Below are 23,396 nucleotides of genomic sequence, written 5' to 3' on the forward strand. Positions count from 1 at the left end.
CGACACGGTCAAGATAAAGAACATTTCTGCCATGACAAGGATCGCTGTCCCTATCAGCCACAGCCAAGGCCCTCCCACCCCCACCCCCTTAACCCTGGCGACCACTGCTCTGCTCCCCATTTCTGCCACTGTCTCATGTCGACTGTGCCATTCACAAGGACTCACAGTACGCAACCTTTTGGGGTGGCTTTTTCCACTCAGCATAATTCTCTGGAGCTTCACCCAGGTTGCTGTATGCATGGGTAGCTCAGTCCTTCTTATCACTGGGTGGTATTCCACACCGCAACGTGCCATGGTTTGTTTAACCAGTTATCCATCAAGAACACCCAGCTTGTTTCCAGTATGGGGCTATCTCAAATAAACCTACTGTGAACATTTGTGAATAGATTTTCGTGTGAATACAGTTTTCGTTTCTCTGGAATACACACCGAGGAGTTTATATTGTAGATGCAAGTTTAGTCCTACAAGAACCTGCTGAACGGCTCTGCAGGGTGCCTGCACTACTGTACACTCCCACTGGCACTGCAGGAGGGACGCAGCTCCTCAGCGTCTCCACCACCACATGCTGTCGCCACAGCTCTGTGTCCCGGCCACTCGCTAGGTGCGCAGTGAGATCTCATCACGGCGTCAACCTGCGTTTCCCCTTGAGTAGCTACCAGTGCTGAACAGCTCTTCATGTCCTCATCTGCCATTGGTATATCCCCTTATCTTTTCTGTAGATTCTATTTGAATTGTTTATTTTCTTAATGACGAGGTTTCAGAGTCCTTCACATACAGGCATACCCTGTTTTATTGTACTTTGCAGATAATAAGGGTGTTTTGGTCTGAAAATTGCACTGAGTCTGTTACTCCAAAGGAAGTAACTGCCTATATTTGTTGCAAGTGGCAAAATTGAGTTTTCAGGCAAAAATTAGAATTTTGGAAAACTGTATCTACTATGGTGAGCTTGATAGCTTCCCAATGCAGGCACATCTCGTTTTATTGTGCTTGGAAATATTGAAATTAGGCCAATTAATAACCTTAAGTGGCGATATTAACAAATGTGATTTTTCTGACATTGCATATTGAAATGTGTTAATACTTGGAAGATCTGCATAACTCAGTAAACTCATATTTTCCAAATCATTAATGGATGATGTTACAAAAATCAAGCATACATAAAATATTCGTTCAAAGGGCAAGACTGATAGATAACGGGTTTTAATAGAGTCCTCAAAGTTTATTAATAGTGTTTCAGATTCCATCTTGCAACTAACCTTTAAGAAACTACCACTTGTCAAGTTTTGCTATCGTATCAAACAAGAATATCTGCAATGATGGGTTTGGGCTATTGAAATACTGCTCCCATCTGGCCACGTGTTTGTGTGATGCTGGGTTTCCTTCAAATAATTCAGTCAAAACAATGTATCCCAACAGATGATGCAGAAGCAGATATGAGAATCAAGTTGTCTTGTATTAATTTTGACATTAAAGTGTTCTAGAAATTCTTCTAGTTTATTCTTGTTATGTAAGGGATTTATTATTCATTGCAAATGAATTTCTGAATAAATAATTTTAAAATCTGGGTTAATTTTAAGTATTACAGGTAGAACCCACTTTTAAAGGTTGAGAGAATAGGGGTTCTGAGTCCAAAAGTTTGAGAGCCCACTGGCCCAGTGTGATAGGGTACTGTGTTGCTTGGGAGGAAATACAGGTGGTTTTGGTGAAGGCCACAGAGCCCCACCGAGATGATGAGCTGTCACCAAACGCTGCCTGTCTCCTTCCTCACACCGAGTCAGAGAGAGCACTGAGTTGTTTGTTTCTGTGTTTTCCGGGGAGTGCTAATAGGAAAGCAGGCTCAACTGAAAGCCTGACATTAGAAAGAAATTGTCTGAGGGATTCATTTCAACTTTAATATTGTAAATAATTTTAGAAATTGATGTCAGCACTTGATTTTCAAGACAAAAGCCCTCCAGGTGATTTTGCTGTGATGGGAAAACCCAAATCATTCTGTTATTCAACAACATTTGTTAGTACTTGTGGGGTACCGGTGTCTGTGCCAAGTGCTGAGAAGGGGATCAGGATACTTTTGTAGATGGTTTTTCTGATCTTACAGGTTTTCTTTAGGAGGGAGAGATGGTTGGTAGGACAAGCTCTCAACTGAAAAACTGCCTAAGAAGGCGTAAGACAGAGGAGGAGACGGGGAAGCTGGTGTGGACCCCAGCAGCTGCTCTGCGGAAGGGTCTGCACTAGGGAAGCTGTGGCCGAGGAGGAGGGAGTGCCCAGCCTTTGTCTAAGCCTGGGCTGCCTGGCAGGTTGGAGCCCTGGACAGAAATTCACTTTCACTGCCCGGTATTGAGGCGGAGCTCACGGGCTGGCTCCCTTGCGTACGCTGGGTGCCTGCCATGTACTGTGCAGTGGAAAAACAAAGGTAAAGAAGCCCGTCTCTCGGCACCAGGGATGGTGCTGTCACTGGGTGAGCCGCTTGCAAAAGTAGCTGTCCCTGTGGAGAGTGCCGGGACATGGCCCCAAGTCCAGGGTGCAAGGGTACTAGGTGCTCGTCCTTGCTCAGGCTCAGCCCTCTCCCGCTGTGGCTGCCTCCGTTGTTCCTTGTGGAAATACAGGAAAACCTCTTCTCAAGAGGATCCAGAGAGTAGGGAATTCTGGTTAATTGCATTTCCCTTTCAGTTTCCAAACTATCGTTAGAAAATTTCTTAAACCGTAAGATTAGGTTTCTGACTTATTCCCTAGAATATGTTAAACATGATTGACTCTTTCTAAAACAGATGATTTTTCAGGGCCTTAGGGCATCGCTGACCATAGAATATTAATGAAAGGGCCCTGAGAAATCATCTGGTTTAGACGTCCCACCTCAGAGCAGAAATGCCTGGGCGGCCTCCTCTGCTGTGGTTCTGCCTTGCAGCACTGCAGCGAGCCCTGTCACCGGCTGAACGAGTCCTGCCCCTCAGCTTCCTGACAGCAGAAATGAAGGCAGACAACCTCCACAAGGATGGGAGTCCCAGATGTGGCTACGTGTGACTCTGGACTCTCTCACCTCCTGAATCTCTTCCTCTCAACTGGATGGCAGTGAGGTTGGTGTTAGAGACCAACAGGAAGTCGGGTGTTGGCTGAAATCTCTGCCAGGGTGCGGTGGAGGGAAGGTAGACAGAGCTTCGGTTTATCCTCTAACCTCTGTAACCTCTTGTTGTTGAAGAGGCATCACAGAAGCCTGCGCCCTCCACAAAGGTCTCCAGAATGGAAGAAAAATGAAAGTGCAGAAAGGGATGTGGAATTGCTTGTCTTTTGGCCACTTGGGAGAGCCATGGGTCACTCGTGGCTGGGGTGTGGATTAGGTTGTCTGTGTTGTTTTATTCCTTTTATTTCCCGCTAACATCTTTCATTTCCTTGGGGTATGAAGATTTTCCTCTGTTTGTGGGCCATTTTGAGTTGCTACATAAACCTCCAGGTGGTGGCAGGTGACATTAATGAGCTAGCTGGTCTTTAAATAGCACAGCTCCTATAAACAGAATCACCCGTTTTATAGCCTGATATTGGAGAATAGTGTTCACAGAGGATTCCGAATGGTGGGCAGAACATTAGAAAGGCAGTAAAATGCCCCCCACCCCACAACTGCCGTGAGACAAGCCTGGCTGAGAACACACACCCCACAGCAGAGACACCTCCTTTAGGGTGGGCCAGAGTCATCTGCCAGGATGCGTTAAACTCAGGTTGCATCGAAATGAAGAATGGCCAAGCCAAAATCTCCTGGATTATCGGAAACTTAGTCATTTGTTCTCTGAGTCAGCTTAATGGCGTGTAGTGTTCACATCACACTCTTTGGGGCTGGGCCAAGGAGCCGGCGTGCTGGCCAGCACTGCAGCAATGAGCTAATCAGCCTTTTGGCGCCACATTCCCGGCCAGGAGCTCTGCTGGAATCAGTGCTGTCACTGCATCAGACCAGAGGCCTCACGAAGATGGCGCTTCCTTTTCCTCCATGTCACTTGCTGGTCCTTGCTTTCATCAGATGATCCGGGACCCCTTCTCCCCAGAAAGCCTTCCCAGGCTGAGGCTGAGATGTGATGCCGGGAATCCAGCCCAACAAATTGCTTATCGAAAAGCTCTATCCTGGTGGCTGCTCAGGTGGGCGATGGCCCCCACCCTCCAGGAATGCATAATCAGTGGGGGATAATGCATGAACACACATGTCTGCAATGCCGTGTGCTGTCAAGTACGTGTAGTCAGAGGAGGGCAACAGAGTGACATGGAGCTTGGGAGAGGCAGGCACTTTGGAGGATGGAAGAAGGCCTGCGAGGACAGGCATTTCAGCTTGATGGTGGGGAGTCTGTGAATAGCAAGGTGCAATAAGGGAGAGCTAATGTTACTTCATTGCCCAGATTTCTTTTTTCTAACACATAAAATAGAAAAAAGTTGTCTTTCACAACTCCCAGGGATTAAATGGTGAGGCCCAGGTGAGACAACAGGATAAGATGCTTGGGGAGGAGGGTATGGGGAAGGCAGCCAAGGCCAGGTGGGTGCAGCTTCTGGTGCACGACGGCCAATGTGCTTGAGCCACATGATGTCACTTCTGGAACTCACAGAACAGAGGAGAAGCCTTCTAGACTTTGTGAAAATTAGTAGGACGCGTCTGAATCAAAAATGAGCCATGGCCACATGATCTGTCTGTGTCTCACTAATAAGATACTGTAAGTAGGGAAATAATCCCTTCATGGTTTTCTTAAAGTAGTTAGTGTGGTAACAGGAAAAAGTAAAAAAAAAAAATTAAATCATTAGAAAGCATATTCTCCACAAGTTTGTGCCACAGCACAAGTTTAGAAAGATGCTGAGAGGAATTTTTTATGGTGCCTGAGTATTCCAATGCGCAGACGTTCCACAATCTGCCTGTTGGTTCACCTGTTCCACTGCTCTCATGGGCATTTCGGACGTTTCCACTGTTTGGCTATTAAGAATAAAGCTTCTGGCCGGGCACAGTGGCTCACACCTGTAATCCTGGCACTCTGGGAGGCCAAGGCAGGAGGATCGCTTGAGGTCAGTTTAAGAATAAAGCTTTCTGTGAGCATTCTCGTAGATTTCTTTTGGCCAACATACATGCACATTTCTCTTGCATATATCTCCAGAAGTAGAACTGGTATGTCACAGTGTTGGTGTGTGTTTATTTGAGTAGATAACTGTCAGTTTTTCAAAGTGGTTGAACCAGTTTGCAATCAACCAGCAACGTATAAAGATTCAGTTGCGGCCGGGCGCGGTGGCTCACGCCTGTAATCCTAGCACTCTGGGAGGCCGAGGTGGGCGGATCGTTTGAGCTCAGGAGTTCGAGACCAGCCTGAGCAAGAGCGAGACCCCATCTCTACTAAAAATAGAAAGAAATTATATGGACAGCTAAAAATATATATAGAAAAAATTAGCCGGGCATGGTGGTGCATGCCTGTAGTCCCAGCTACTCGGGAGGCTGAGACAGGAGGATCGCTTGAGCTCAGGAGTTTGAGGTTGCTGTGAGCTAGGCTGATGCCACGGCACTCACTCTAGCCTGGGCAACAGAGTGAGACTCTGTCTCAAAAAAAAAAAAAAAAAAAAAGATTCAGTTGCTTCACATCCTCCCTAGCACTTGCTGTTTTCCGTCATTTTCACGCTTGCCTTTCTGGACGTTGTGAGGTGTTATCTCATTGTGGTCTTAATCTGTGCTTTTCTGATCACTCACAGTATTGAGCACTTCTTTATAAGTTACTTTATAAGAGGACATCCATTTGGATGTCCTCTCTTCTGAAGTGCCTGCTCAAGTCTCTTGCTCATTTTTTGTTGGTCACCTTTTTTTTAATTGACTTGCAATGGTTTTTATACATTCTTGAGACAAATACTTTGTTTGATATATGTACTGCAAACATCTTTTCCCGGTGTGTGCCCTGTCTTTTCACTTTTTACTCTCTAATGGTTTTTTTTTTTTTTTTTTTTTGAGACAGAGTGTCGCTTTGTTGCCCTGGCTAGAGTGAGTGCCATGGCGTCAGCCTAGCTCACAGCAACCTCAAACTCCTGGGCTTAAGCAATCCTACTGCCTCAGCCTCCCGAGTAGCTGGGACTACAGGCATGCGCCACCATGCCCAGCTAATTTTTTCTATATATATTTTAGTTGGCCAGATAATTTCTTTCTATTTTTGGTAGAGATGGGGTCTCGCTCTTGCTCAGGCTGGTCTTTAACTCCTGACCTTGAGCGATCCACCCGCCTCGGCCTCCCAGAGTGCTAGGATTACAGGCGTGAGCCACCACGCCCAGCCTCTAATGGTCTTTTGATAAACAGAAATTCTTATTTTTAATAAAGTCCAGTTTCTCGATCTTTCCTTTCATAAGCAGTGCTTATTTCGCCTGGCTTAAGAAAAATTTGTTTACCCCAGGGCCATGAAGATATTCTTCCATGTTTTTCTGTAGGATCTTTATGTATTCCTTTAGCATTTAGGTCCAATCCAATTGTGTCTGGTGTGAGAAGGGAGCCCAAGTTCGTATTTTCCACATGCATATCCAGTTAATCTAGTCCCATTTATCGAACAGACCATTCTTTCCTGCTCAATTGCAGGTGGTGCCTTTGCTAAAAATCAAGTGACCTTAGGTGCCAGGGTCTAGTGAGGAGACAATAATTTCAATAGGGAAAATTTAATATAAAGACTTGTTAACTAGTAAAAGGGATTGACCGTGGAGAGAGGTAAGGGTGAAGGCCACTGTAAAGAATATGGGAATCACAGATGTCAAAGCAGCTAAAGGGGAGTGCCCAGAAGTGGAACAAACTGGGAAGAGGGTCTTCCCAGCAAGTCTGAGATTCAAGGATCGCTGGAGAGGACACAGGCTGAGGAGGTACCTGTGAGATGTGCTGGGAAGTCACCTACTAGCTACTGTTCACTGGCTGCCATGACACAGAAAAATTTAAAAAAGCCCTGGAACCTGGAAGAGAAGACCCGTCCTCTTGCAGGGTCTCTCCAGTGCCTTCTTCTGACAAGCCCATCATGGTGCCAGCTGGTCAAGAAGTGTCCTCAGGGCCCAGCACCAGCAGCAACAAAAAGGGCCGAGAAGGGTGGGTTTGGGGATAAGAGGTAATAAACAGACGACTGGCACACCTTGTGGGGTGGGTCTGTGTCTTGATGCTGTTTCTCTTTTTATTTGTCTGTCAATTTCTCCATCTCGTATCAAGGCTACTGTGCTGGTCACTGCAGCTTTGCAGTAAATCCTGGTAATGGGTGGTGGAAGTCTTCCACCTGTGTTCTGCATCAAGATTGTCTGCATGATTCTGTCTTTTGCATATCTTTATACATTTTAGAATAAGCATGCCAATTTATATACAAAAAAAACCTGCTGGAATTTTGATTAGGGTGTTTCGATTTCGTAAGTTAATTTGGTGGAGAATTGACATTTTTACAATATTGAGTCTTTCAAATCAAAGAACATGGTTTTATTTCTCCACTTAAGTCTTCTTTCATTTTTCTCAATGACGTTTGCTGTTTTTAGTATAGAAGTTTTGCACAGGTTTTGTTAGGTTTATTTCCAGAAAGGCTTTTGATGCTATTGTTGCTGCTATATAGAAATATAACTGAGTGTTGTTTATCAACCTTCTATCCAGCAACCTTCCTAAATTTACTTACAAGTTTCAGTGTAATTGTATATTACAATCTTTAACTATGACTGTGGATTTACCTATTCCTTTTTTCAGTTCTGTTTTTGCTTTTAATATTTTAAGGAGATAATATTAGATGAATATCAATTCAGAGTTTTATGTCTTCCCATTGAACTGACTCTTTTATAATTATAAAATGTCCTTCTTTTTCTCTGGTAATATATTTTGCCTTAAGGTCAGTTTTGTTTGACGTAATGAAGCTACTCCAGTTTGTTTTGGTTAGTGTTCAAGTGATACAGCTTTTTCTATTCTACTTTCAACCTAACTACATCTTTTCTTTTAAAATATGCTTCTTTTAAACAGAATATAGTAATTTTTATTCAGTCTGACAACCTTTACATTTTAATTGGAGTAATATATTTACAGTTTGTCTGATTTCTAAAGTGTTGGGTTTAATTCTACCATCTTGCTATTTGTTACTCTATTCCCTCTTTCCTGCCTTCATGTGGATTATTTTGTATTTCATTGGTTTAATCTCTTAGCTTATTCTTATAGTATCTTTTTAATAGTTATCTAAGAGATTTCACTTACGTTGTAACTTATTACAGACTGTTTTAAGATTATCAGAATATTTTAACTCCATTTATCTCCTCCTGCACTCTGATAGTCATACATTTTTACATCTATGTATGTTACAGATTCAACATGACATTATTTATGTTTTAAGAAGTCAATATTTTAAAATACTTGTTCATATATTGTATTTATCCTTTCTTCTTTCTTATGTTCTTCATTCCTCCTGTAGTTCTGTGCCTCCATTTGAGAATATTTCCTTTAAGCCTAAAGAACTTCCTAAAAGTATTATGATGCAGGTCTGTTGATGACAGATTCTCTCCATCTTTGTCTGCGAACACATTTATGTTGAAAAATATTTTCATTGAGTATAGAATTCTAGGTTGACAGTGGTTTTCTTTCAGCATTTTAAATGTTTCAACATGGTCTCCATCTTCTGGCTTTTTTAGTGCCCCCTGAAGAGTCAGCCTTTGTTTTATTGTTGTTCCTGTAACAGTAACATGCTTTTTTTCTTTGCCCAATTCTAAGATTTTCTGTCTTTGTGACTGTGCATGTGTGTTGTAGTTATCCTACCTGGGCACACTGAGCCTTTAATCAGGTTTGAAGAATTCTCAGCCACTACCCATTCAAATGTTGCTCTTGCTCCATTCTTCTCCTCCTTTTTCTGATTACACATTAAACTTTCTGACTGTGTCTCACATATTCTACACTCTGCACTGGTGTTTTCATTGTGTTTTACATTTTTTCTCTCTGAACTTAAGTTTGGATATTTTCACTTGGACTTGTTTGAGTTTCTCTAATTAGGTCTTCATTTCTAGCTACTTTATTGTTTGAGACATCTAATAAGTTCTTAATTAAAGATATTATATCTTTACAGATATAGAATGTCCACTTGATTACTTTTCTATAGATTCCAAGACTATTGAAATTCATCTTTTTACCCATTTGTTCCTCTTTTCTAGTTTTTAAACATATTAATAATATTTTTCTTATCAAATTTACTGAGGAATCAGTTACATAAAAAAAACTACTTTCCTTTAAGGGGTACAATGTGATGAGTTTTGACGGTTATGTATAGCCATATGACAAAGCATTTCCATCACCCCCGAAAGATTCCTCATGTTCCTTTATAGACCATTCCTTCCTCTGCTTCTGGGACTAAGGAAAACACAGACACACTTTCTGTCATTTTAGATTAGTTTTCATTTCATATTAATGGAGTCATGCACTATGTACTCTTTTTCTGTCTGGCTTCTTTCACTTAACATAATAACTGTGAGATTCATCATGTCATTAGTACGATGTTAAATGAAAGTGGAGAGAGTAGACATCCTTGCCTTGTTGCTAGCCTTACAAGACAAGTGTTTGATATTTTACTTTTCAGTATCAAGTTAGCTGTACATTTTCTGTAGATGTTCTTTATCGGGTTGAGAAAATTCCTGTATGTACCTAATTTACTGAGAATTTTTATCATCAGCAGGTGTTTTGAATTTTGTAAAATGTTCTTGTGCATGTATTCAGATAACCGTCGGTTTTTCTCCTTAGTCTGTTAATATGGTAAATGACACTGAATGATGATGACTATAAAACCAACCTTGGTTGCTATCTTTTACCCTTTTAAAATAGTCTTAGAATTGATTTGATAATGTTGTAAGGATTTTAGTGTCTATTTACATGAGGAATATTGGTCTATAGGTTTGTTTTCTTGTAATATTTTCTTCTGGTTTTGGTATCAGTATAATAATATTGGCCTTATAAACTGAGTTCAGAGGTGTTTCCCTCTCTTCTGTTTTCTGGAACAGTTTGAGTAGAATCAATATCAATGATATTTTAAAATATCTGGTAGAATTAACCAGGGTAGCCTTCTAAACCTAGAGTTTTAAGTAGGAATTCAGTTTACATAATAGATATGGGCCTATTCAGGTTATCTATTTCTTCTTGAATGAACTTTATTAGCAGTTGTCTTTCAAGGAATTTGACCAATTCCTCTGAGTTGCCGAATATGCTGGCCAAAGTTGTTCAAGGTATTCTCTTATCCTTTCACTGTAGGATCTGTAAAGACAACTCCTCATTCATGCTTGATATTTCTGTTTTGTGCCTTCTTTTTTAAAATCTTGATCATTTTAGTTCACAGATTTTGTTGATGTTTTCAAAGAACCGGCTTTTGGCTTAATTTTTCCTGTTTTAAATTTTGTTGATTTCTCTTATTTTTTTTTCCTTTAACTTTCTTTGGATTTATTTTGCTGTTCTTTTCCTCGCTTTCTAAGACCAATGTCGAGAAATCTCTAGTTTGTCCTTGATTCTGAGAGTGGCCTTCCTAGGGCCCTGACTGAGACCTCTGCAGGTCCTTACCACCTCAGTCCCTGAAAGTTAAGTGATTTTTGAGAAGTTAGTTTCTCAAATCATTTTGATAATTGCAAAGGCAATTCAATGGAGGCAGGATAGCCTTTCCAACAAATGGTGCTAGAGCAATCAAATATCCATAGGCAAAAAATATGAAACTCAACCTGAATCTTGTACCTTATGCAAAAATTAACTCAAAATGCATTGCAGACTCAAATCTAAAATGCAAAACCATAAAATGTAGAAAAAAATAGGAAAAAATTTTGTGCTCTTAGGATTATACTTGACACCAAACCTTGTGTAAGTGAAACACTGATAAACTGGACTGCATCAAAATCAAAAACTTTTTATCTGCAGAAGACTCTTAAGAATATGAAAAGAGCAGCTACAAACTGGGAACATATTTGCAAGTTACACACTGAGAAACGGCTGGTACTGGAATATAGGCATACCTGGGAGATACTGTGGGTTTGTTCCAGGCCACTGCAATAAAGCAAATCTCTCAGTAAAGTCAGTCACATGAACTTTTGGGTTTCCCAGGGCATATAAAAGGTATGTTTACACAATTTTCTAGTCTGTTAAGTGTGCAACAGCATTATGTCTAAAAAAAAATGTATATACATACCTTAACTAAAAATACTTTATTGCTAAAAATGCTAATGACCATCTGAGCTTTCAGGGAGTCATAATCTTTTCACCGGTGGAGGGTCTTGCCTCAATGTTGATGACGGCTGAGTGACCGGGGTAGCAGTTGCTGAAGACCGTGGTGGCTGTGGCAATTTGTGAAAATGAGACAGTGATGAAGCCTGTCACATCTCCTGACTCTTCCTTTCACAAAGACGTCTCCGTGGCACATGCTGCTGTTTGGTAGCATTTTATCCACAGAACTTCTTTCAAAATTGGAGTCAGTCCTCTCAAACCCTGCTGCTGCTTTATCAAACTAAGTTTATGTGATATTCTAGATCCTGTATTGTCATTTCAACAGTATTCACAGCATCTTCACCAGGAGTAGATTCCACCTCAAAAAAGCACTTTCTTTGCTCACCCATAAGCAGCAACTCCTCATCCACTCAAGTTTCATCATGAAATTGCAGGAATTCAGTCACATCTCAGGCTCTACTTCTAGGCTAGTGTCTTGCTACTTCCACCACATCTGCAGTTACTTCCTCCACTGAAGTTTTGAACCCCTCAAAGTCATCCAGGAGGGTTAGAATCAAATTCTCTCAAGCTCCTGGTAATGTTGATATTCTCACCTCAGCCTACGAATCACAAATGATCTGAATGGCATCTAGGATGGTGAATCCCTTTCAGAAGGTTTTCAGTTTACTTTGCTCAGACTGACCAAAGGAATCACTCTCTATGGCATCTACAGCCTCATGCAAAGTATTTCTTAGATAATTAGACTTGAAAGTTGAAATTACTCTGTGACCTGTCGACTGCAGGATGGATGTTGTGTTAACAGACACGAAAATAACACTGATCTCCTCATACATCTCCATCCGAGCTCCTGGGTGACTGGGTGCATTGTCAGTGAGCAGTAACATTTTGAAAGGAATCTTTTTGTCTAAGCAGTAGGTCTCAATGGTGAGCTGCAAACATTCAGTACACCATTCTGTAAATAGATGTGCTGTCAGCCAGGCTTTGTTGTTCCAGTTACAGAGCACAGGCTGAGTAGATTTCCTATACTTCTCTTACAGGGGCCCTAGGATTTTCAGAATGGTAAATGAGCATTGGCTTCAGCCTCAGGTCACCAGCTGCATTAGCCCCTAACAAGAGAGTCAGCCTGTCCTTTGAAGATTTGAAGCCAGGCACTGACATCTCCCCTCCAGCTATGAAAGTCCTAGATGGCACCTTCTTCCAGTGGAAGGCTGCTTCACCTACACTGAAAACCTGTTGCTCAGTGTAGCCACCTTCACCAATTCTCTCAGCTAGATCTTCTGGATAATTTGCTGCAGCTTCTCCATCAGCACTTGCTGCTTCACCTTGTACTTTTATGTTATGGAGATGACTTTTTTCTTAAACCTCATGAAGCAACATCTGCTGGCTTCAAACTTTTCTTCTGCAGCTTCCTCACCTCTCGTAGCCTCCACAGAATTGCAGAGAAATCCAGGGCCTTGCTCTGCATTAGACTTTGGCTTAAGGGAATGTTGTGGCTGGTTTGATCTTCTGTCCAGACCACTAAAACTTTCTCCATGTCGGCAATAAGGCTGTTTTGCTTTCTTATCATTCATGTGTTCATTGGAGTAGCACTTTCAATTTCCTTCAAGAACCTTTCCTTTGCATTCACAACTCAGCTGTTTGGCATAAGAGGCGGAGCTTTTGGCCTGTCTCAGCTTTTGACATGCCTTCCTCACTAAGCTTAATAGTTTCTAGCTTTTGATTTAAAGTGAGAGACGTGCAATTGTTTCTTTCACTTGAACACTTTCAGGCCACTTCAGGTTATTAATTGGCCTAATTTCAATATTGTTGTGTCTCAGGGAATAGGGAGGCCCAGGAGGAGGAGAGAGATGGGGGAACAGCCACTCAGTGCACCGTCAGAACACACAATGTTTACCAGTTAACTTCACCATCTTATACAGGCACCCCAAATACTGGCAGCGGTAACATCCAAGATCACTGATCACAGATCACCAGAACAGATATCGTAACAATGAAAAAGTTAGAAATATTACGAGAATTACCAAGTGTGACGCAGAGACACGAAGAGAGCACATGCTGTTAGAGAAATGACGCTGACAGACTGCTCACTGCAGGGTTGCCACAAACCTTCAATTTGCAAAAAAACATAATATCTGCCAACCATGATAAAACGAGGTATCCCTGCCTTGGGAAGCTATCAAGCTCACCATAGTGGATACAGTTTTCCAAAATTCTAATTTTTGACTGAAAACTCAATTTTGTCACTTGCAACAAATACAGACAGTTACTTCCTTTGAAGTAACAGACTTAGTTCAATTTTCAGACAATGTCTGCCAAAACACAAGTCTGAATAACCATGGTTTTTCTGTCAGTTGTTATTTAGCGTATAAAACAGTGTTCCATGAAAAGAGGAGCTAGTTTAGGTCCTACCCCCAAAAAAGCACAAGTGCTCTTCCTCGAAATAATCATTGTACATCCACCTGCAGAAGTACATCACACAAACTTTCAACTCCATCTCACAGAATATTAAAAAGACATGCACTCATGGGTCAAAATTTGATAAACTTAATAATTTTTACTGCTGCCTCAAGGACATTGCTAAACGGTGATAGCTTTTGTATGCAAGTGGGTGGCAGTGAAGAACAGCATGACTGTCAGGAGAGTTTGGTGCCACAGTCGTGATTTGTGCCAAAGCACTTGCCACCGCTTTTGCACCACCAGTGCAGATGTCCACACAGTGACAAAGGGAAGAATGACTCGGCACCATCATAAACACTGTTTTTACCTCACGAGCCCCTGCAAGGTTTCCAGGGAGCCCTGAGGCTGCACAGATCACAAGAGATCTCACAGACTGACTGTGGTGTCACCGGGTGAGGAGAGGGTTTGAGCCCGGCTCTGCCTTCACTGGCACTGCAGCATGACTCACGCACCAGGCAAGAGCCACCCGACCACTTATAGATATTACTGTCCTCACTGGGTCGCATTTAATCCTCTGTTCAGCAGGAACTCATAAGCTCCCTTCCAGCTCAGTATTCAAACCTGGTTCTTTGCCTAACGAACACCACAAGTAACAGCGCGTGGGCTTCACCTGTGGGTTCCCTTGGTGGTGCCCACCTGTCTGTAGGGACATGCTCACCTAAACAAGATCTGTCCCTGCATTAAGCACCTGGGCAGACAGGCCCAGCCCAGGACGTCAGCTCAGCTGCCCCAGAGGTAGAGGGCTCTGCCTCCCCACGCATGTGCTCGCTGAACTAGTCCCCCACTGCCCCATGCACTTCCTTCTGGGCCTAAAGGAAGGCAGGCCAGAGAGTCAGACACTCTTCAGCAAGTCCTGTAAACCACAGGGCCTCACCTCAACCATGCTCTGTTCTCCAGATGGGAGAGTTTCTTGGAAGCTTACTACTAAGCCTCAGACAGCAGAGGAACCCCACAGGCCCCAGGGCATCCCTATCTGCCCAGGAGAAGCTGTGTCCAGGGACACAGAGAAGAAGTGGCACCTAGAGCAAGAGGCCCCGTGGATATACAAATGAGCCAGGGGAAGGCTGACAGCATGTTGGGACGGGAGCCCAGCTCAGAAGGTGAGGACAAGAGCCAGCCAAGCCTGGGTCACAAACCACTATGGAAATCAACAGTCCACATTTCATTCCCCTGCCCTCATATAAAAGCAAGCTATTATACCCTCTCTCAATATCAGCCTCCACACTGATCATATGGATAACACATGGGTTACCTTTAAAAAGACCATTAAACCAAAACTTTCAGCTCCCTAAGTGGACCTAGAGAAGTACGGTTACCTCAAGATTAACAGTTTATCAGTAAGAAGAATAATCTACTTCATTATTATCTGTTTAATTAATGAGATAATTAATCAAGTCAAGACAATCCAGTAACACTTTAATCAAAAGAGGTTACAGAAGACATCACTAAGAAACATTGTTCTATTACAAAATCTTGCATGTTCAAGATTCCATGAAAATCAAACCACCCTAAGTAGGTTTGATTATACTAGGGCCCTAAGTATAATCGATGATTATTAACCGTGTCATACCACAGGTAACTATAAGCTGCATCTCTAGGAAGAGTCACCACTTTGGACTGTGTCTTATTTGCTTAAGGAAAATTAGGAATAGACTCAGGACTCCACAGAAAAGCACCTGACTCATAAAGCTCACAGAGAGATGTGATCACTGGACCTCTTCTCTCTGCAATGCTGTAAATTTCCCGACTTGGTTTGGGTTCCTTTTAGAAGAAACACTTGGCCTTGGAGGTGAACTTAGTTACTAAATAAATTATTTAGTCCCCTGAAAAGTACTTCAGGATGAAATAATAATGCCTTCTCCACCCAGAGAGATTCACTATTGAATGAGTTTGCAGGTCAGTCATCTCACTTTGCTTCCACAATGGCCCCAGGAGACGCTCAGGCCAGGTACTCGCATCTGCCTTTCCTCAAAGCAGAAACAGACTCAAGGCAGAGGGCCCAGGCACCAGGCCCCTGCAGGCAGGGAGGGTCCCTCAGGGAGTCATCCACAGCACCTCATCTTGAATGCAAAACTCTTTTCTTCATCAAATTTATCTTATTTACACAGCACCTTATTAAAAACAACTGAACTGTCATTTTTTCTTCTTGTGAGATATCAGAAAAGGCTTGATTGTGCCATGTGAATAAAGTTAAAAACAAAAAAGACAGACTGCCCTGCCACATCTCTGTAATGTCTGCTTAGAAAACTGCCACAAATGTACAGTTTCATTTCCAAGCAATGAAGAGGCAGAAACAGGAAATGGGTCAAAAAATTGCCAAAGAAAGATTCTAATCAGAAATTTTCCTCTTTTAAATTCTCTATCATTAAATACATATTTCAACAGAGATGAATTAATACAGAACTGGATTCTTTGAGGAGGGTTATGCCACGATAAAAACCACTGTCAGGCAGCTGGTGACGTGAAAGACCTACTTTATGCACTGTGCGGTATTTGGTGAAACCTTCCCCCATCACCTGAAGACAGGCCATACGCACATCCAGCCTCCAGCTTAGAGGGAGGAGAAAAGGGAATGCCAGTCATCTAGGTGACTGTTACCTACTTTGCTTAGTCGAGCATCACAGAAAGAAACAAGCGTAGGCACAAACTGTTTGACTTGAGAAAGATAGGAAAGCGTCTAGAGGGGGTCCACAAGTACAAGCCTCACCCCAAGAGTAAAATGTGGGGCTGAATGTGTTCTGAGCAGCAAAGGCCCAGGAAGACTCCTCGAGAAGACGGGGAGCTGTGCGCACAGATGAGATCACAGTTCTCCCACCCACACCATACCCACTGCACTACATCACGCATCAAGATACCCTGAGCACGGAAAGACACAGCATGAGAAGGTAAAGGTGTGAAGCAGGCTGGAGGGTCGTGGCTAGGAAAGAACTTTGGGTATAGTTACTGACTGGCACATGGAACTGCCAGAGGCAAATAGTTCAGAAGCTACTAGAATTGGGGTGAAATTGCATTCCTCAAATAACAAGAGCCTAAAATAGAGTTAGTAACTGTCAAAACAACCTCAGGCCTCCAAACTTCCATAAGCAAGCTGTGGGATTTTGCAGCCCCAATGCCCCAAATCTCCCTATCTAGTTGATTTTCTGTTGCTTATAATAGAAAACCTAAAACTGGATAATTTATTACATTAATAACAGAATTTATTTCTAGTTATGAAAGCTGTGAAGTCCAAGGTCAAGGGGCTGTGTCTGGTGAGGACCTTCTTGCTGGTGGGACTCTCTGAAGAGTCCTCGGTGGCACAGGCGGCACAAGACATCTACGGTGAGGGCGAAGCATGGCAACGTGCCAGCTCAGGTCTCTCTCCCTCCTATTATAAAGCCACCAATCCCACACCCACAATAACCCATTAATCCATTCACCCTTTAATCCACGAATGGGTTAATCCATGCATGAGGGCAAAGTACTCATGGTCCAATCACCTCTTAAAGGCCCCACCTTTCAAAACTGCCACACTGGGGATTGAGTTTCCACGTGAGTTTTAGAGGAACCAATAATCAAACCGTAGCACTCCCCAGGGCCCCAGCCAGATGTGTCCACGGAGAACAAAGGACAACGATGACCCTCCCAGGAGTGGAACAAAGAGGCCCAAAGGACAACTGACCAGTTCTTCCTGCCCCTACTCCTAGGGTAGGGGATCATGATAGATCAGGAGAAAAACGAGGCTGTACCACAACCCCTCTCCCCACTAACGTGAAAGACGACTGCTTCTTTACCAGTCATAGCTTTAGTCTCACTCTAGTCCATCTTCCCTACAGATAAGATCTAATGAGACACCCGACCATAAAACTGTCCCAACTTACTTACAGCACCCCACTTTCCTGGACCCTCCCCCCAATCACCTGACAAAAGCCCAAATCCTGTTAACAGGATCTTTCAAATATCCTCTTACCACAACACCCGTTACCCACGGTATGTGGTACCAACTGTTTCACCACAGGTGCTAGGCGAGTTCCTAGTGGTCTTTGCTTAGAAGACATTGATAGACGCCTTCATAATACCTGCCCACGGGGTGTCACTCATGCTTTGGACCAAGGACTGATGTTTATCTTTCTTTCTTCTCCTTCCAAAATGGACATTTTTTAAATTACAATTGTCCTAGCTCAGCCCCACTATTATGTACTGTGAGCAGCAGATAACCTGTGTGCCTGTTCAGTCAGCAGACCACAAGAGTCACATCTGGATTTGATTAAGACTATACAACACTGGAAATCCTTCCTTTGAGCAAGATGCAGTAACTAGAAGCAACCCTGGATTGTGTCCCTGAGAGACGAGTGCATGATGGCTGTGGAAGACAGGTGTGCCAAGCGGATGGACTGAGGCAGAGACCACAGGCCACAAAGGGCCACACTCCCCTTTCCCAGGACAGTGTCACAGCTGGGGAGCAACTGCCAACCAGGAGCAATACCTTGCAGATTTCACACTTGCATCTAGGCAAGGCCCTGTGACTAGATCTCACCAGCGGAATGTTTGTGGTCCTGGTCCATGCCACTTCCGGACCAACATGACTGAGAAGCATGTGTGCCTCCTCCGTGCACATGCCCCCATCTGCCAGTGGCACAGAAAGGAAGCTGGGCCTAGAGCACGCCACTCACCCAGCAGACAGCAGGACCACACTGCTAGGAGCTGGGCCAGCTCACCACACAGAGGAAAGCTGATCACTGACCAGGAACATCCACGGCACTTTGTGCCATGAATAAGAAGTAAATTTTACTGTATAAGGCCCTGAAATTTGAGGGTTTTGGATTATTACCCTAAATAATCCAAAAACTGGGGGCAATAAATACAGAGTAAAAGCATGAATCAGATGCTGAAACCAGCCCTCGATTGGCACCAGGAACACAAAGGGCCAAACCCTACAGGTAGAGAAGTCCTGAGAAGCAAGCTAGCCGCCACCCTCCCCACCCCCCTCCGTGCTGCAGCTTTGTTCTGCTCATCTGGCTGGCCTCAGGACTACACTGGGATTAAGGTGGCTCCTTTAAGAATAAAATACCTTAGAAGTACCTGATGAAAACCTCTCCAAAAATAATTATCATCCCAGGTCTCAAATTATTCCTCAAAATAATTCTGCAAATACAAATGTCTAGCATACACAAAGAAGTTAGTGACACACTGAGGAAGAAACAGTAGAAATCACAGAACACAAAAACAGATGCACAAAGACACAAGAAGTTGGAATTACCCAATATAGACTATCAAAAATCCTGCAATTGTAACAAAAATCTAAACAACCCAATTAAAAATTGGGCAAAAGACTTAAATAGACATTTCTCTTGAGAAGGTATAGCAATGGGCAATAAGCACATGAAAAGAAACTTAACATTACTAATCATCAGAGAAATGCAAATCAGAACCTCAGTGAGATACTACCTCACGCCCATTAGGATAATTATTATCAAAAAAAGGAAAATAACAAGTGTTCACAAGGATGTAGAAAAACTGGAACCCTCATGCACTGCTGGTGAGAATGTAAAATGGTGGAGCTACTGGGGAAATGATATGGTGGTTCCTCAAAAAGTTAAATAATTAGCATATAATCTAGCAATTCCACTTCTGGGTATATGCACAAATAAAGTGAAAGCAAAGACTTAGATATTGTACACCCATGTTCATAGTAGAATTATACACTATAGCCAAAAGGTAGAAGCAACCCAGTGTCCATCAAAGAATGAATGGATAAACATAACCCAGTATACATATGCAATGGAATATTATTCAGCCTTAAAAAGGAAAGAAATTCTGACACATGCTACAATATGGATAAACCTTGAAGACATTATGCTAAGTGAGACAACTAGTCAAAAAAGAAAAAATATTGTATGATTCCACTTATATGAGGTACCTATAGTAGTCAAATTCATAGAGACAAAAAGCAGAATGGTGGCTGCCAGGAATTTGGGGAAGGAACTTATTGTTCAATCAATACAGAGTTTCAGTTTTACAAGACGAAAAAAGTCCTGGAGATGGATGGTTGCAGAAAAACATGAATGTACTTAATGTCACAGAACAGCCTTTAAAAATGTACATTTAAAATGGTAAATTTCATGTTATATATATTGGACTACAATTTTTAAAAAACTATACTTGCTATGGTTAAAAACATAAACAAGAAATTAGAAGTTATAAAAAGTAACATAGTTTTAATTCCTTTAAATCTAAAACCAAAAAGCAAAAAAGCCAAGGATGGGTTTTAAAGCAAATTGAGAGCTGCTGAAGAAAGAATTGGTGAACTGGAAACTAGGTCAGAAATAAATATTCAAATTAAAGATGAGAGGCCAAAATCTTAGAATACAAAAGAGAAGGCATGAGAATATACGGTGAGAAATCTAATACACATTTAATTCAAGTCCCAAAAGGAAAGAAGAAAGAAGACGATACAGAAGCAATGTCTGAGGATAATGGCAGTGAACTTTCCAGATCTGTGAAAGACATTATGCCATAGACACAAGAAGCCAACACACCTCAGGCAGAGATGTGTAGAACTTAACGAAACTAAAGAAACCTAAGAGTGATGAGAAAATCCTTTAAAAACAATAGCAGACTCACAGATTACCTCCAGAGGTAGCAGTTACATTGACTACCGACTTCTGAACAGGAATAAGAAAAGCCAGATGCTGTGGAAATATATCTCCAATGTGCTGCAAGAAAATGATACCAATATTAAATTCAATATACACCATAATTGCAGTCTGTTCATTTTCAAGACTACTGTAGAGTTGGGTTAGGGTGTATACCTACATGATGAGTGCATTGCGCACCGTCTGGGCAATGGTCACGCTTGAATGTTCTGACTCAGGGGGATGGGGGGTGGGAGAGGGGATGGGGGTATAATTACATGATGAGTCCAATACGCCCTGTCTGGGGAATGGACACGCTTGAAGCTCTGACTTGGGGGATGGGTGGTACATGGGCAATATATATAACCTGAATTTTTGTACCCCCATAAGAAGCTGAAATAAAAAAAAAAAAAAAAAAAAAAAAAAAAGGAAAAGCTGGGGAATCAGATGCCCATAGGGTATTTGAAAATTCTAAGACATTCCTGGAAATCTAGAAGGCCACATACAGAGATAGAGCTGTGCACCTACTCAAGGCTGTATGAATGTCCAGGCAAGAAGTCAGAATGCCCTGAGACAGTCCTCAGCCCTCACACTGGGCTGACTTTGACACTTTGTGCAATCAGGAAGTGAAGACTAAGGCAGAGCTGTAAACTGACAAGTTAATGGTTGACACATGTCCCAGCACATACACAGAGCCCTTTGGGAAAGATTTACTCATTCCAGGCATTTAAAGAAATCTCTGCCAGATTGTTAGCTAACTACTAAACTAGCCAAGCAGAAACTTCAGTGTAGATACATGACAAAGAATAGACCTTACAGAGTTAGATCGGGAAAGTCACTAAATAAACAGAAACCACTAAAACAAGTATCGCCACCACCACCACCAACAAAAAAAATCCAGGGAAGAGAGGAGAATCAGATTCCCAGAATTCCCACATTGCATTATTTAAAATGTACAGTTTTCAAAAAAATCATTATGACACATACAAAGAAACAGGAGAGTATGGCCTATACATACGGGACAAAAGGCAATCAATAGAACTTGTCGCTGAGGAAGCCCCAATGTTGGACTTACTAGATGAAGACTTTAAGTGGCCTATTTTAAATATGTTTGAAAAATTAAAGGAAACCATGTCTCAAGGATTACAGAAAAGGATGACAACGGTGTCTCACCAAACAGACATCAATAAAGAAATAGAAATTATAAAAAGGAACCAAATAAAAAGTTTAGAGTTAAAAAGCACAATAATTGAAATGGCAGAGTCATTAGAGGGGCTCAATAGTGTATTTGAGCAGGCAGAAGAATCAGTGAGCTTGAAGATTATCCGGCCCAAGGAACAGAAAGTAAAAAGAAGTAATGAAAAGAAAAATGAACAGAGCCTCAGAGACTTGTGGGAAACCATCAAGAATACCAACATATGCATAATGAAATTCTCAGAAGGAGAGAACAGAGAGAAAGAGGGACAAAGAATATTTGAAGACATAATGCATAACAGCTAAAACCTCCCAGATTTGATGAAAAACACTACATATCCAAGAACCTTGAAACTCCAAGATTAAACTCAAAGATATCCACACCTAAACATATAATCAAACTATCCAAAGACAAAGAGGGAATCTTGAAAGTGGCAAGAAAGCAACTCATAATGTAAAAGGGATTCTCAATAAGGGTAATAGCTAATTTCTCATCAGAAACCATGGAGACTATTTAATAGCAGGCTATAAGATGACATATTGAAAATCACAAAAGCTGTCAAACAAGAATTCTATGTCCAGCAAAATTATACTTCAAAAACAAAGGAGAAATTAAGACATTCTTAGATAACAAAAACTGAGAGAATATGTCACTGGAAAACCTGCCCTACAAGAAATACTAAAAGGAGTCCTTCAGGCTGAAATAAAAGGATACTACACAGTACCTCAAATCCAGGTGAAGAAATAAAGAGCAACAGCAAAGGTAACCATAAATGCAAATATAAAAGATGGTATAAATGTAATTTTTGTTTGCAACCTTTTTCTCTCATCTCATTTAAAAGGTAATTACAAAATTCAGTAATTGAAGTACGCAGAATGTATAAGGAAGTACAATAACAGCACAAAGGAGAAGGGAGGAAATGCATATATATAGAAACAAAGTGTTTGTATACTACTGAAATTAACTGGTACTAACCCAAACTAACTGACAACTGTTATAAGTTGTCAACAGTAAGGCCCAGGCGGCCCCTAAGAAAATAACCAACAAAAAACAGTAAAAGAAGTTACAAGGGGCCTGGCGCGGTGGCTCATGCCTGTAATACTAGCACTCTGGGAGGCCGAGGCGGGTGGATCACTTGAGGTCAGCAGTTCGAGACCAGCCTGAGCAAAAGCGAGACCCCCGTCTCTCCTAAAAATAGAAAGAAATTATCTGGCCAACTAAAATATATATATATATATATATATATATAAATTAGCCGGGCATGGTGGCGCATGCCTGTAGTCCCTGGGAGGCTGAGGCAGTAGGATCGCTTAAGCCCAGGAGTTTGAGGTTGCTGTGAGCTAGGTTGACGCCACGGCACTCACTCTAGCCCGGGGAACAGAGCGAGGAGACTCTGTCTCAAAAAAAAAAAAAGTAGTTACAAGGGAATTGAAATAGCACATTAGAAAATATGTATTTAACATAAAGTCAGTAATGGAGTGATAGAAAACAAAAAAGACATTGAATAGAGAAAACAAGTAGCAAAATAGCTGGCATAAATCCCACCTTATGAGAATTGCATACATGTATATGGATTAAACATTCCAATTTAAAGGCAGAAATTATCTAAATGGCCTTTTTAAAAAGTATCCAATTATATGTAGTATAAAAGAGACACATTTTATGTATATTTTTCAGGGGGTGAAGAATGAGACACACCTCAAATTCAAAGACATAAATAGGTTGAAAGCATAGAAAATATACATAATATGAACAATAACCAAAGAAGAGCTTGAATGGCTATGCTAACATCAGACAAAATGATCTTTAAGTCAAAAATTGTTATTAGAGACAAAGAATATTTCACAATAAAAAGGTCAATTCATCAAGAAGATATAACAATTATGTACATATGTGTCTAAAAATACCCACAGAATACAAGAAACAAAAAGTTAACAGAAATGAAAGGAAAATTACACATTTCAGC

At 41.7% G+C, this 23,396-nt stretch overlaps 1 protein-coding gene across 1 annotated transcript in view; it reads right to left on the bottom strand.

Moving 5' to 3' along the window:
• The window catches only part of PCBP3 (poly(rC) binding protein 3), a 236,683-nt gene extending 216,363 nt beyond the window's left edge, over positions 1-20,320 (bottom strand). Inside the window, exon 1 of the mRNA XM_069472199.1 lies at positions 20,232-20,320. The gene's annotated coding sequence lies outside the window, so the exon portion shown is untranslated. The remainder of the gene's footprint in view (positions 1-20,231) is intronic.
• Positions 20,321-23,396: the final 3,076 nt, after the last annotated feature.

The sequence above is a fragment of the Eulemur rufifrons genome, chromosome 7, assembly GCF_041146395.1.
Source record: "Eulemur rufifrons isolate Redbay chromosome 7, OSU_ERuf_1, whole genome shotgun sequence".
Taxonomy (NCBI): domain Eukaryota; kingdom Metazoa; phylum Chordata; class Mammalia; order Primates; family Lemuridae; genus Eulemur; species Eulemur rufifrons.